Source organism: Barbatula barbatula (genome assembly GCF_947034865.1).
Source record: "Barbatula barbatula genome assembly, chromosome: 6".
Classification (NCBI taxonomy): Eukaryota; Metazoa; Chordata; class Actinopteri; order Cypriniformes; family Nemacheilidae; genus Barbatula; species Barbatula barbatula.
In genome coordinates, this window is record NC_136765.1 from 17,515,839 (window position 1) to 17,527,572 (window position 11,734).

The following is an 11,734-nucleotide window of genomic DNA, read 5'->3' on the forward strand; positions in this document are numbered from 1 at the left end:
GTGTTACTAGAAAATTTAGTTATTTTCTTAAATAGGTGTTATTTTAATGCATGTTTTAGTCAAAATAAACATTTGTTAGTGTTTAATGTTCATCAAAAATATTTTAAAAACAAACACTTCAAAATCTTAGTTTTGTGGTTACAGAAAAGCATTGCCTTTGGTTAGGTAGTGGGTGGCTACATTTTATAATTTGAATATTTGTTGAGTTCTCTAAACTTTACATCTTCTTATTGAAGTTTTGTTTGTTTATTATTAAAAATGTATTAAATTAAAAATATTCTTGAATGCCAATAAACTAATCAATAAAATCGGGGATATACATTTTAGCATAATTGAACTTTTTTGAGCCGATTCCAATTTCCTTGTTTGGTAATTGAAAGAATCAATTCCAAGAATCGATTCCTAGCTGCTGTTTTCGATTCCTGTTCGATTCCCTGTTTTACTATAGATTTTTATTAATTTATTAAAAAAACATACACATTTTTAAAGTAATACAATTTTCTAAGCTTTCACTTTTTACATTTATTAATTGTTTATAGGTCAAATTGCTATTTTTAAAGTTATTCTGCAGTATACACAAAATATTTGAGGAATATAGATAGAGTCGATAATATGTAAGACAGATCGATAATAAGTAAATTGTATTAAAATATATAAAAATACTAGTGTGCATATTAATATTTAATGGAAATAGTGCATACAGGTGTTGACGCACATATTGAGCTCATCGGTAGAGAGTAAGAGAAGATGGTCTGTTTACGGTCTGTCTGTAAAGCAAGCATACTTATATGCTTTGTTAAATGTGTGGATACATGTAAGTATATCTGCATTGTGTGTGCGAGTAAAGACTTTTCTTTTTATGGATGCAGAATATTTTATGTCATTCCATGCACAGCTCTAGATTTCATCCATTAGTTTTTTCTGTTTTAGACAAGAAACTAGTGTGATTTAGTTGACCAACCTATGGAATCGACTCTCGATTCTCAACACCTTGAAATCGAGGAATCGATTCCCAGCCCTAGTAAATGGAAGTCAATGGGTTCCAGTGTTGTTTGGTGTTGTTACCCACATTCTTCAAAATATATTTATGTTGTGCAGAAAGTCTGAATGGTTCTTGCCAACAACACATGAATTGCTGTGTTTCAAACATTGTAACACCTTTTATATACTATATGTCATATTCCAAAAGTATGTTTGGAACAACAAAACCTTTTACTCTCCCTATCTTTAAACACAGTCACGTTTGAGTGTTTAAGAGCTAGATCTCATGTGTAATCCATGTTAAACAACAGCAGGACATAGAGACACGAAGATGAAAGTAACAGAAAGATCCCTAAGCCCCAAAGGAATATTTAAAATAAACCAGCCTCAGAGAGGACTCGAGAAACCTCACACTCCCTCACACACACAGAGAGAAAGAGAGAGAAAGATTGAACGAGGAACGAAAAACTGAGGAATATAAGTTAAAGAGGAACAGATGCACATGATGATGTACTGTTTAGTCAGTGAGACACTTGAAAGGGGCTCTTGAAAAGCTTTACAGTGGCGTGAATCTACAGAGAATTACCACCTGTTGACTCTACTGAGACTCTAATGGACGATGTTTGATGTACAGTCAAACTGTGCCACTGTAAAACCTTTGGGATTCTTCATCTAAAGCACTTGCACTTTACAGGGACAGTCAGCAAGCGTTAAATGTCATGCTCACAGAATAAAAGTGCACATACAAGACTGTGATACAAGCAATACTTTGTTCTAACCAGACACAAGGTGACATATGAGCGATTTCTTCTGTAGGTCTTCGAAAGGTTTTGTCCAAACGCATGCACAAGTTGCTACATAAGCACTTTAATGTGCTTGCAAACACACACACACGCACACGCACACGCACACGCACACGCACACGCACACGCACACGCACACGCACACGCACACGCACACGCACACGCACACGCACACACACACACACACACACACACACACACACTTACTTTATGAATGAATATCACATTTGAATAATGGCATCATTTAATTTATGTTCAGTGGAGCAACAGGAATATTCATCAAGTATCAACAACCACACAATTTTAAATCAATAACAATAAGAATGTCCAATATAAACTATTCAAATAACGTCTCAGGAAATCCAAAGGGAACTCAATAAGCTTAAATTCAACATCATACAAGTCAACTTTTGTGACTGAACCATCAACCTTTATGTCAGCCACCCAGATCCTTGAGCAGGTGCCGACCATGCTCAGCTGCACATGATGAAAAAAGTCATGAAGTGGTAACCTCAGTCAGACATCACAAACACCTACCTCTGACATGTGCGTGCCTGTGTTTGTGTCAGACCACCGAGCACAAAAGAACTGAACTTGAAAAATGAGACATTGTCCAAGGACAAGAACTCAGCGTGAGCTGCTCATCATTCCTAATCTCATTATTTTCAGCTGAAATTATATTTAAAACAATAATGAAGTGCCGCCATCTGTCAGACCCTGAATGCGATTCGCAGCAAAATCATAAAAAAGGCAGAAGTTATTCATTTGGGCAGTTTATAAAATCTGCATGACTTCATTTGCATCTGTATTTTAATGTGGTTGAAGGTGTGCAGCAAATCGTTTTTACTGGGACAGTTTTGCTAAAAGAGACATAGAAATCAGTGAGACCGCAGTAAAATGGACCACCTTTCTAGGAAACCAGATTTATGTAAATACTTTTTGAATCACACAGCCCAGTGTAAATAGAAATCCCTGCTTTCCCCATGCAGTTCTCTGTGGAAACCACTCGATTAACATTACTCTTATTTCGCTCATATTTTCCTCCATCATACTCTCGCTCTCTTTCTCTTTCAGCCTGCATTAGGGGAGACGGAGGGCTATTGTAGCACAATACATTTTTTCAATTACTTACTCGGCCTAGGCTTTGTAAAATTACCTACTCACCTGATATTGAAAGATTATTGCTATATTTCTGTACTCTTTTCTGTAGTTTGCAAAAATAAATTGAATTACATTACCATCAAAAAGATTATTGAATAAAATGTTAAAGGTTGTTGTTGATTCAATATATTGTGAAGTGTAGTATAAACAGACACACTCTATATACAGCTCAACTAGTAGAGCATTGCATTAGCAGTGCAAAGGTCATGTGGGTAACCTTGAATGCACTGTGATTGCCAATTGCACAAAAAATATAAATGTATGCTACATTATACAATTAAACTAGTTTTAAAAAACAGTACTTGTACTTGAGCTGTTATAAATATGAATTAAAAGCAAAAGCCTTAGTATCAAGTAATATTACAATGTTAAATAGTGATGCACAGAGATTTTGACCCCACCTCACTCTTCACTAATAGCACTCTCGCTCTGCAACCTTCTCTAGCTGTTATCAAAGGGTGATCACGTGCGATAAAGGCTAAAATTAATAAATATAACATGAAAAGATTGAAACAGAAAATGACACGCAAGTTCGTTGGCCACCTTTATGTTTCTTTATTGCAGAGCTTTTAATGCAACAGACTCGGAACAATCAAATTGCTTGATGTAGCTCACGTGGACTGTCATCCGGCATGTGCTGATACCACTGAAGTTCATTTTAAGTGTGTTTACACAAAGCTCTCATTAAAGTGATTGTGCACCATATATAACTTATTGTATTAGCAAGAGCTGCTGAGTTTGACTAACGGTTTAATCTGAACTACACAAACAACCGTCAACCGCTAGATGTCAATGAACCAAACGGTTTGTTTAAATGTAAAAGTGTAATTTACTATGAGACATGATTTTTCAATTTAAATGTTGTGGAAATGAAAAAAAAATGTACTTTTAAAAAAAATGATTAAATATTATGTTGTCAAAGTTGACAAGCACGTTTTAATATTTTATTGGTTAGATATTTGCAAAACCCAGTGACAGACATAAATGGTGACTAATAATAATTTACGACAAAAAATTATACGAACAATGAAATCATGAAATACAAGGTTTTAGAAGGACAGCAGCCATATGCAACCATACAGAACTACCAAAATTGTATCATAAATATAAATAGTAAGAAATCGTACATGTAAAATAAGTTAGCGATATATATTATACATTTAAATATAAAATAATAAATACATGCCTAAGGCTTATGCTTTAAAGTGGTGCATTGAAAATCTCAGAATTTTACAAATGCACATGCTGGCTTTTCCTTGAGGCATCATATGTTCCTAGTTCCATAGTCATTCACTCTTTTAAATATCATTTTCAAATATTTTTAATTAAAAAAATGTTTTAATAATTATGAATTTAATATTTTAACTCTGAAACAGAAATTTGAGTGAGGGAGCATTACAGCGTCAACATTTTTTAAACATAATATTTCTGAATGCACCACGATTCGTATTAAAATAAAATTTGGGAGTTGGTGTTTTATTATTTACCAAAAGATGACATATAGATTGCAGTAGTTCCCTACAATGCGCACTTTGATGATTATTGCTGTAATGCTATATAACCCTGCTAAAGAAGCTTCAAACGTCTTTCTACTTCAAAAGACCCTCTGACACTGCCCCCTCTCTCTCACACACACACTACTGACCACTCTCTCAAAGATGAGATCACACACTCTTTGGGAACTGAGGAGGAGATTCATCTCTTCCTATCTTTCCGTTCCTCTCTTCATTACGGCCTCTGTCTATCGCCAGGGTCCTTGTACAGCACTCATTTTTCCTGCACTTGTCCACCCCATGCTCCTCTCCTCCTCTTTAAGCTTACCACACAATGACCCTGTTGTTCTCCTTCATATAGCTCACTTTTTCTCCCTATGTTGTTTACTTCCTGTTTCTCTCTCTATGCTCCAGGTCTGCCAGTAGTCTCCTCTGGGAACGGGCGACTCGCAGATGAAAGGGGGGCTCCTGGGTAAAGGAAGCAGCGAGGGAGAGCGCAAGACCAGCTGAGGAAATTAATAAAAGAAAAGAACAGCACAAAGAGAAAAACAGAGAGCACGTTTGTGAGTGAAACTATTGTGAGTGATGCTCTGCGATGGAATGAGTGTGGACACACTCCATCAAAAATTCACACCAAGTTCTAAATATAAGGAAAGTTGGGTTAGGCTAACTACTAGAAACTTGAAAGTAATACTTGACTTTAAGAATACCACATTGCTTCTTATGGATCTAACTGATCATATGAAAACATCTGTAAATTGCTTACCTTTGCACAATTGCTTTTTTATTCTGCAGATGTTGTATTTTGTTTTGCATCATCACTACAAGATATATCGCTGCTGTCCTTCTGAAACATTGGCTCTCCATATTTGACTAAATTAATTTGAATAAATCATTATTAGTCACCTTTTATGTTTGTCACAGAGTTTTTCAAATATCTAACCAATAAAAAGTCAACTTTACTCACACATTCTGCCATTTCTCTCTTCCTGCCCATTAAAATGAGGAGCTGAAAATGTTCCTTTCAGCCCATGTAGTTTTTTATCAGATTAAGAACATCATCTCTGCTCTCCTATGGTTGACTTCAATAGTTCCCAGTGGAAATTTTGCTACCAAGCATCAAAAGCCATACAGAGGGTCATATTAAAGGCGAGTTATCAGTCACAGCTAATGCTATTAGATACCTACATGCTCTGACACACCCAAGCATGGAATTAAACACAATGAGGCAAATACGTCAAAATAACCGCTCACAGATATCCATGCAAACTCAATTCCCTCAGACACACAACAGCTTTTTTTATCAATAACTTCATACAATGTCCGTGTGTGGAAACATACATGTGCAGAAGGGCAGCATGACGGACGTCACTGATAACAGTAGGGAAATTAAAATCGAAGCACGTCAAGCTGTATCTCTCCTTAATGAACACGATTATTAACAATATTATCCGCTCTAGAGCATCGAATAAAGGAATGTCTTCACCAAAGCTTTGAATTCAGGACAATGTACGTTTGTGTGGTAGATTCACCCAGGCTGAACAGAAGTTCCCTTTCCCCTTTGTCCAACATTCGTGCCCAGATTAATATTTCACAACATAGCATATGTGTTATGTATTGAATCCTTCGTGACTGTTTTTTCAAATTTGGTAACTTGTGTTTGGAATGTAGTAGTATTATAGTGGAGAGCTCTCAAGACCCCTACTGAGCTGCCTACCCAGCAGATAGAATTAAATTGGATTAGAAAAGGTTGAAAGCAAAATTAAACTAACTCATAAGGTATCAAATAGTACATTTTAAGGGAATGTTGTCCTGCGATCTTAAGGAAAGGAGGTCCTCTGTAGTCTATTTGTTGTCCGCCTGTACAACTTTTTGTGGTGGTCCTGACAAAACTAAATATCTCAAACTAGTGAGGTGTCGGACTAACCTAACATGCTGCCATGCTTTACTTTATCAAAACCACCCTCATTAAAGAGGAAAGAAACAGACAAAGAGAAAGAGGCCAGTCCAAGAAGTGATTAAATGAGGGTGAAAGAACGATGGGTATGATAAAGCCAGACTGAGGGAGTCTGTTTCTGTTTCTTCATTAAAATTTCATCGCCAGACCGCTATGATTTATTCCCTCCTGCAGGACAAACAACAGACAGCTCGGTCCTGCTCTCTCTCGACACACACACACACACTCCCACAGACATCACCTGTTTAGCTGCACCATTCATGTTTTATTCCCCCGGCATTAGTTTGATTCTGTGTTCTTAATGCAAAGCCTCCCTCCTTCATCTCAACTATTATTATAATACATTTTTTTTTTTTTTTTTTTTAGTCGACTGATCGCTGCGCAGGACAGGACTTTGGTCGACTAAGCATTTCTTTGGTTGACTACAGCCCTAAAAATCAGACCAGCCCACAAATCTTTTACATCTGCTCCAAGAGGTTTCAACTTGCTGCTTAGTTTCCTTGTATTGAAATTAAGCAAAGTTGATTCATTTTACAGGCATCAGCTAGGGCTGGGAAATATATCAAATATTAGATAACACTGAGAAAAATGCAGAGGATTTAAATGACAGAACATTGTAAATATTGAATATGGTTGAAAATTTTGATAAATGCCCCAAAGATGGCACAAATGGACAATTTAAGGCCTGATTTATATTTAAAGAGTTATAAAAATAGTGACAGCAAGTTACACTGATAGAAGCACTGGATTTTGATGAATTATTTAGTTCCCATAAGAATGTACAGAAAAACAGTGTATCATTTGAAGGGTGTGCGAAGACTAATACGACAAAGGGCGATAGCACAACCAATGTCTTTCATCACCTCAGTCATTGCCCAGAATTTTTGACACAGTGAAAAAATTTTAAATGTTAATATCAAATAATGCTATTCTTTTAAATTGTTGACAAAGAAAATCGCCTTTTTTAATTATTCATTAAAGCAAAAGAGGGACACACAAAATATTTAGAATCTATGTACTCTGTATTACATGTCAGTGTCTGTATCGCTCAATTTGTCATTAGTAAACGACAAAAAAACGCTTTAAATTAGTCAGAAAGACCGTGCGGTTATGAAACGGCTTGCCTCGTGTTTCAGGAGCAATCTGCACCGTGAACTGAATGATTGACAGCTGTTTAACGGCTTCTGAACACTTGTGTCTGTCTCCACAGAACAATTCATTGATCAGTCTGGTCTTCATTCACCGTGAATCCCCGCCCATAGGCAACTTTAAAATAACCACACCATTACCTCCAATTTAGATCAAAAACTACATTTCTATTTAGAACGACATACACATATCAGACTTGCTTTAAAACCATCTATATGGATGGTTGGAATGTCTCCTGCCTATCAAAAAAGAATGAAACTCATACTTCTAAACTAACACCTTTTCTTCTCAACTTTTCTCTTCAGAAAAAGCAATCACAAAGCTGCAGTCTACTGACACATGTCTTATGAATTAGGCTACTTTAATTTGTGGATCATAATAGAGTATTCTGGAGAGCTGTGTATTCATGCAATGAATTAAACCTGGGACCTGCAGGAATGTCAATACCATGAAATGACCTAGGACGTGTTGCTAGAAGGCAACTGAAGCAGAATGCCAAAGTAAAGACAAATTTGAGAAAAGGTCAAAGATTTGTTTGTAGATGCCAACTGGTTTGATACAGTGTCCTCGAATGTAATAAAAGGCACACATTTTAGTCTGGCTTAAGTGCTCAAATGCTTTCTGGAGCCCTGTATCAGCAAATCTTAAAACCATAAGGTTCTGTCTTTGTGAGACTGCATTTATTGAGAGCCCAAACTTCCCTCATCCTGCAGTCAGTTGTTTCAGCAATGTCCTGGGACATTTTAGTCTGTATTTATCACAGTACAGGATTTAGAATGGAGAGACATGCCACATGCTGCCAGAGCCAGATCAAACAAAGCTTAGAGAAGCTTCACGATATTTGAGTTGCAGGAAAGAAATCTCCAATACAAACAGTTGAAGGTAGATTTTGTCTTGCTCCCTGTGTAAGGTCAGACATGTTTATCCTGGATGTTTATGCAACAGATTCACTTCACCCTTTGTCTGTGACATGTCGGTTTGTGTTGCTGAATAAAAAAAATGCAATACTTGCTTAGATTCTAGTGCACTTATCATGTGCCCTGTGTGTTATTGCTGTTTTCGTTTAACTGAGTATTGTTAATGTGGATGTAGTCTCAGCATCACACCCTCGGACAGTTGGATGAACGTCTGATGTATATGGCACACTTTTTGGGAAACACTTCAGCACGGTCAAAGTCGTCATCTGATTGGTTAAATTTAATAGGATTTCCGGTCGACGTGCGTATCGCGTTTCTTAATTGACCGCCTGGACACAACACGAAGCCGTACATCTGATCTAAGGAGGAAGCTGTCTTGTTTACAACGGTTGCAATAAGAATTCATCACAAACAACTTAACGCTTAATTCGTGGTTAACTCGTGGTTCACGGCATAAACTCATACTCATTTTGTTGCTTTTAACTTTTGACGCGTTCGTGAATTTACACCGGTCTGTTACTGGGTGGACATTTCCATGCCATTAAACATTAACGCGGCTCAAGACGAAACGTAATTGTGGCTTTACCTGTCAGTCATATGGCCTATTGAGCGGGCCTTGGCCAAATGTGGCCATAACATGACACCTAGTAAACCTCCCGGAAGTAGTGGTTGTCAAACGTCACAGTTGGTCCAAATTGTCCAATCAGGAACATGTACAAAGTGAAAAGCTCAACTAAAATCTCTTTATACAAACGGCATATCATTTAAAGTGATAGTTCCCACAAAAATGTAATTTCCGTCATCATTTACTCACCCTCATGTCATTACATATCTGTATAAATGAATTTGTTCTTATGAACACAGAGAAATATATTTGGAAGAATGTTAGTAGTTTTCAATTCTGTGACATCATCCACTACCACAGTAGAAGAAATGTAATGGTAGCCCCAGAACAGTTTGTATTCCTAAATTCTTCACCATATCTCACTTTGTGTTCAACAGAACAACACAATATACAATATGTTTCCTACTATGGTAGTGGATGATGTCACAGAATTGAAAACTGCTAACATTATTCCAAATATATTTCTTTGTGTTTAAAAATAAAGAAATGTATACAGGTTTGAAACGACCTGAGGGTGAGTAAACGATGACAGCATTTTTATTTTGGGGTGAACTATCCCTTTAAGCTACAAGCTGAGAAAACGTATAATTTTGTCAACGTCAGTTAAATGGACAAAGCACTGCCTGCAATGAAGTTACAAACACTAAAACAGAAAAGCAGATGAATTAATCGTCACTCACTGCTGCGTCCTCAACGTGTAGTAGGCTACATTCCTCGCAAAGTCCTTAAACAATCTGAAATTTTTAAATGAAGCAGGTGCAGAGAGTTGGTTTACACCGCACAGTTCCTTCATTTATTTCTTTACCGCCATCCTCCGATTTTATTGTTGGCGAACATCAAAAACAAACTTTATCAAGCGCCATATGTAATCACACGTTTGCTAAAGTAATGCCTAAAATCTCACAGACATTTATAAGTTTAATGAAGCGTGTTTGTTTAGGTGACGTGACGTCAACCAATGGCGCGAGCTCTTGGCGGGAACACCTGTTACAAGCGACGAAGTCATCTGGCGGTTTCAACATTTGCGTGATTGTAACGCTAATTTAATATGTTAAATTTCATAAATTAAAACAGAAATCGAGTCAGAAAAAGCCGTCGAGTCGTATTTACAGATTGCAATGTAGCCTAAAAAGCGTGTGAAAACGATAGTTCCGTTTGATGTAGTAATTACACACATTTTTTCTGTCGACCATTCAGAAAACGAAAGAGTCGGTGTTTGTCAAAACCTCCTCAGCTCACCCTAGATCTCTTCTGAGGATGGGTTCTGCAAAGCACTGGGGAAGAAAAGAAGCTGTAGCCTACCTTAATCAAATTAAAAGCATTCTGCTTATGGACAGGTTTGGCCGCCTTTGGCTACTGCAGCACTGCCAACACAAGAAAGCTTTGATCTGCAGCATCAACGGCGATGATTTGTAACTCCAAATGTCTCAAATAGGATGCAGGGGTTGCGTTAGGTTTTTATTAACCGTCAAACATATGTTAATGTGGAATAATAATTACATAAATCTTCATGAAAAATGTGCGAGTATGCGTGTCTTATAAAGCGTATGGTGACTAGCCCAACATCAGCTGAGAAAAGAGCCCGTAATGAACTTGGGACGTAGCGCCCTCTTTTGGAAACCAGTAGTGATATTCAGATTGATCGAGAAAAACATAAATTACTGGGAATGTAATAAAATGAAACGGACTGCCATTAAGAAGCGGAAATGAGTTTCACAAGGACGTGCGTAAAAGTGGAAACATTTAACATTTGTAAAGGCCTGTCACAGTAGGCTGTGCTGGCTTTCAAGAGGTCACGATTCTTATAAAGAGCCTTTTAGTTCAAATTACGCAGACATTATGCAAAAATGTTGAGCAAAATTCATTTATATCTTAACGGAAATGTCCTCTGTAAAGGGATTATGGTTTTCGGCTGTGAATTGTTTTGCTGTTGTTGTCGTTTTACAGCTCAGCTGACGTTGAGGATTCCCATTATGACATTTGAGCAGATAATAATGGCCACACAGTTTTTCCAAATACCCGTAAACAAAAACCAACCATCTCTAAATTCCCTATAGGTCTCAAAATATAAAAGAGTCAACAAGTAGTCAAAGTAGCAAGTATTTATTCAAGGTAAAATTATTTACATTGTAACCAAAGACAATATCTTGGAAAATGGTACAAATCCTTTAATATAATATTTATATATTCATTTTAATTGTTTCAATTAATCTAAAATAATGCAACCAAGGGGGGGGGGGTATACAAAAAATAAGGTCAAGCAGTCTAACATCAAAAAGCACCTATTTACAGAAATATGTACATTTTCAAAGAAAAAAAGTATTAGATCTGTAAATTAACTTATCGTAAAACTAGCTTCAGTTTTACAAAATAGAACAAGTTTACTCCATATGGCTCTGCTTCAGCAAAGATCTGAAAGAAATATAGGACACTTTTGTTTGATTTAGTTTGGGAAAAGATGCAAGGTTTTTTTCTTTCAGCAGCTGTTCTTTACGCCATAAGTTCAGCTGAATACACACAGAATGGAGTTCACATGTTTGAAACATAACTTTTTTTCCTAATGTCACATCAAAGGTAAAACAATTCATGAAATAAAATAATCTCTTTCTATTATATTAAAATCAGACGTTTAAATTAACAGAAAATGC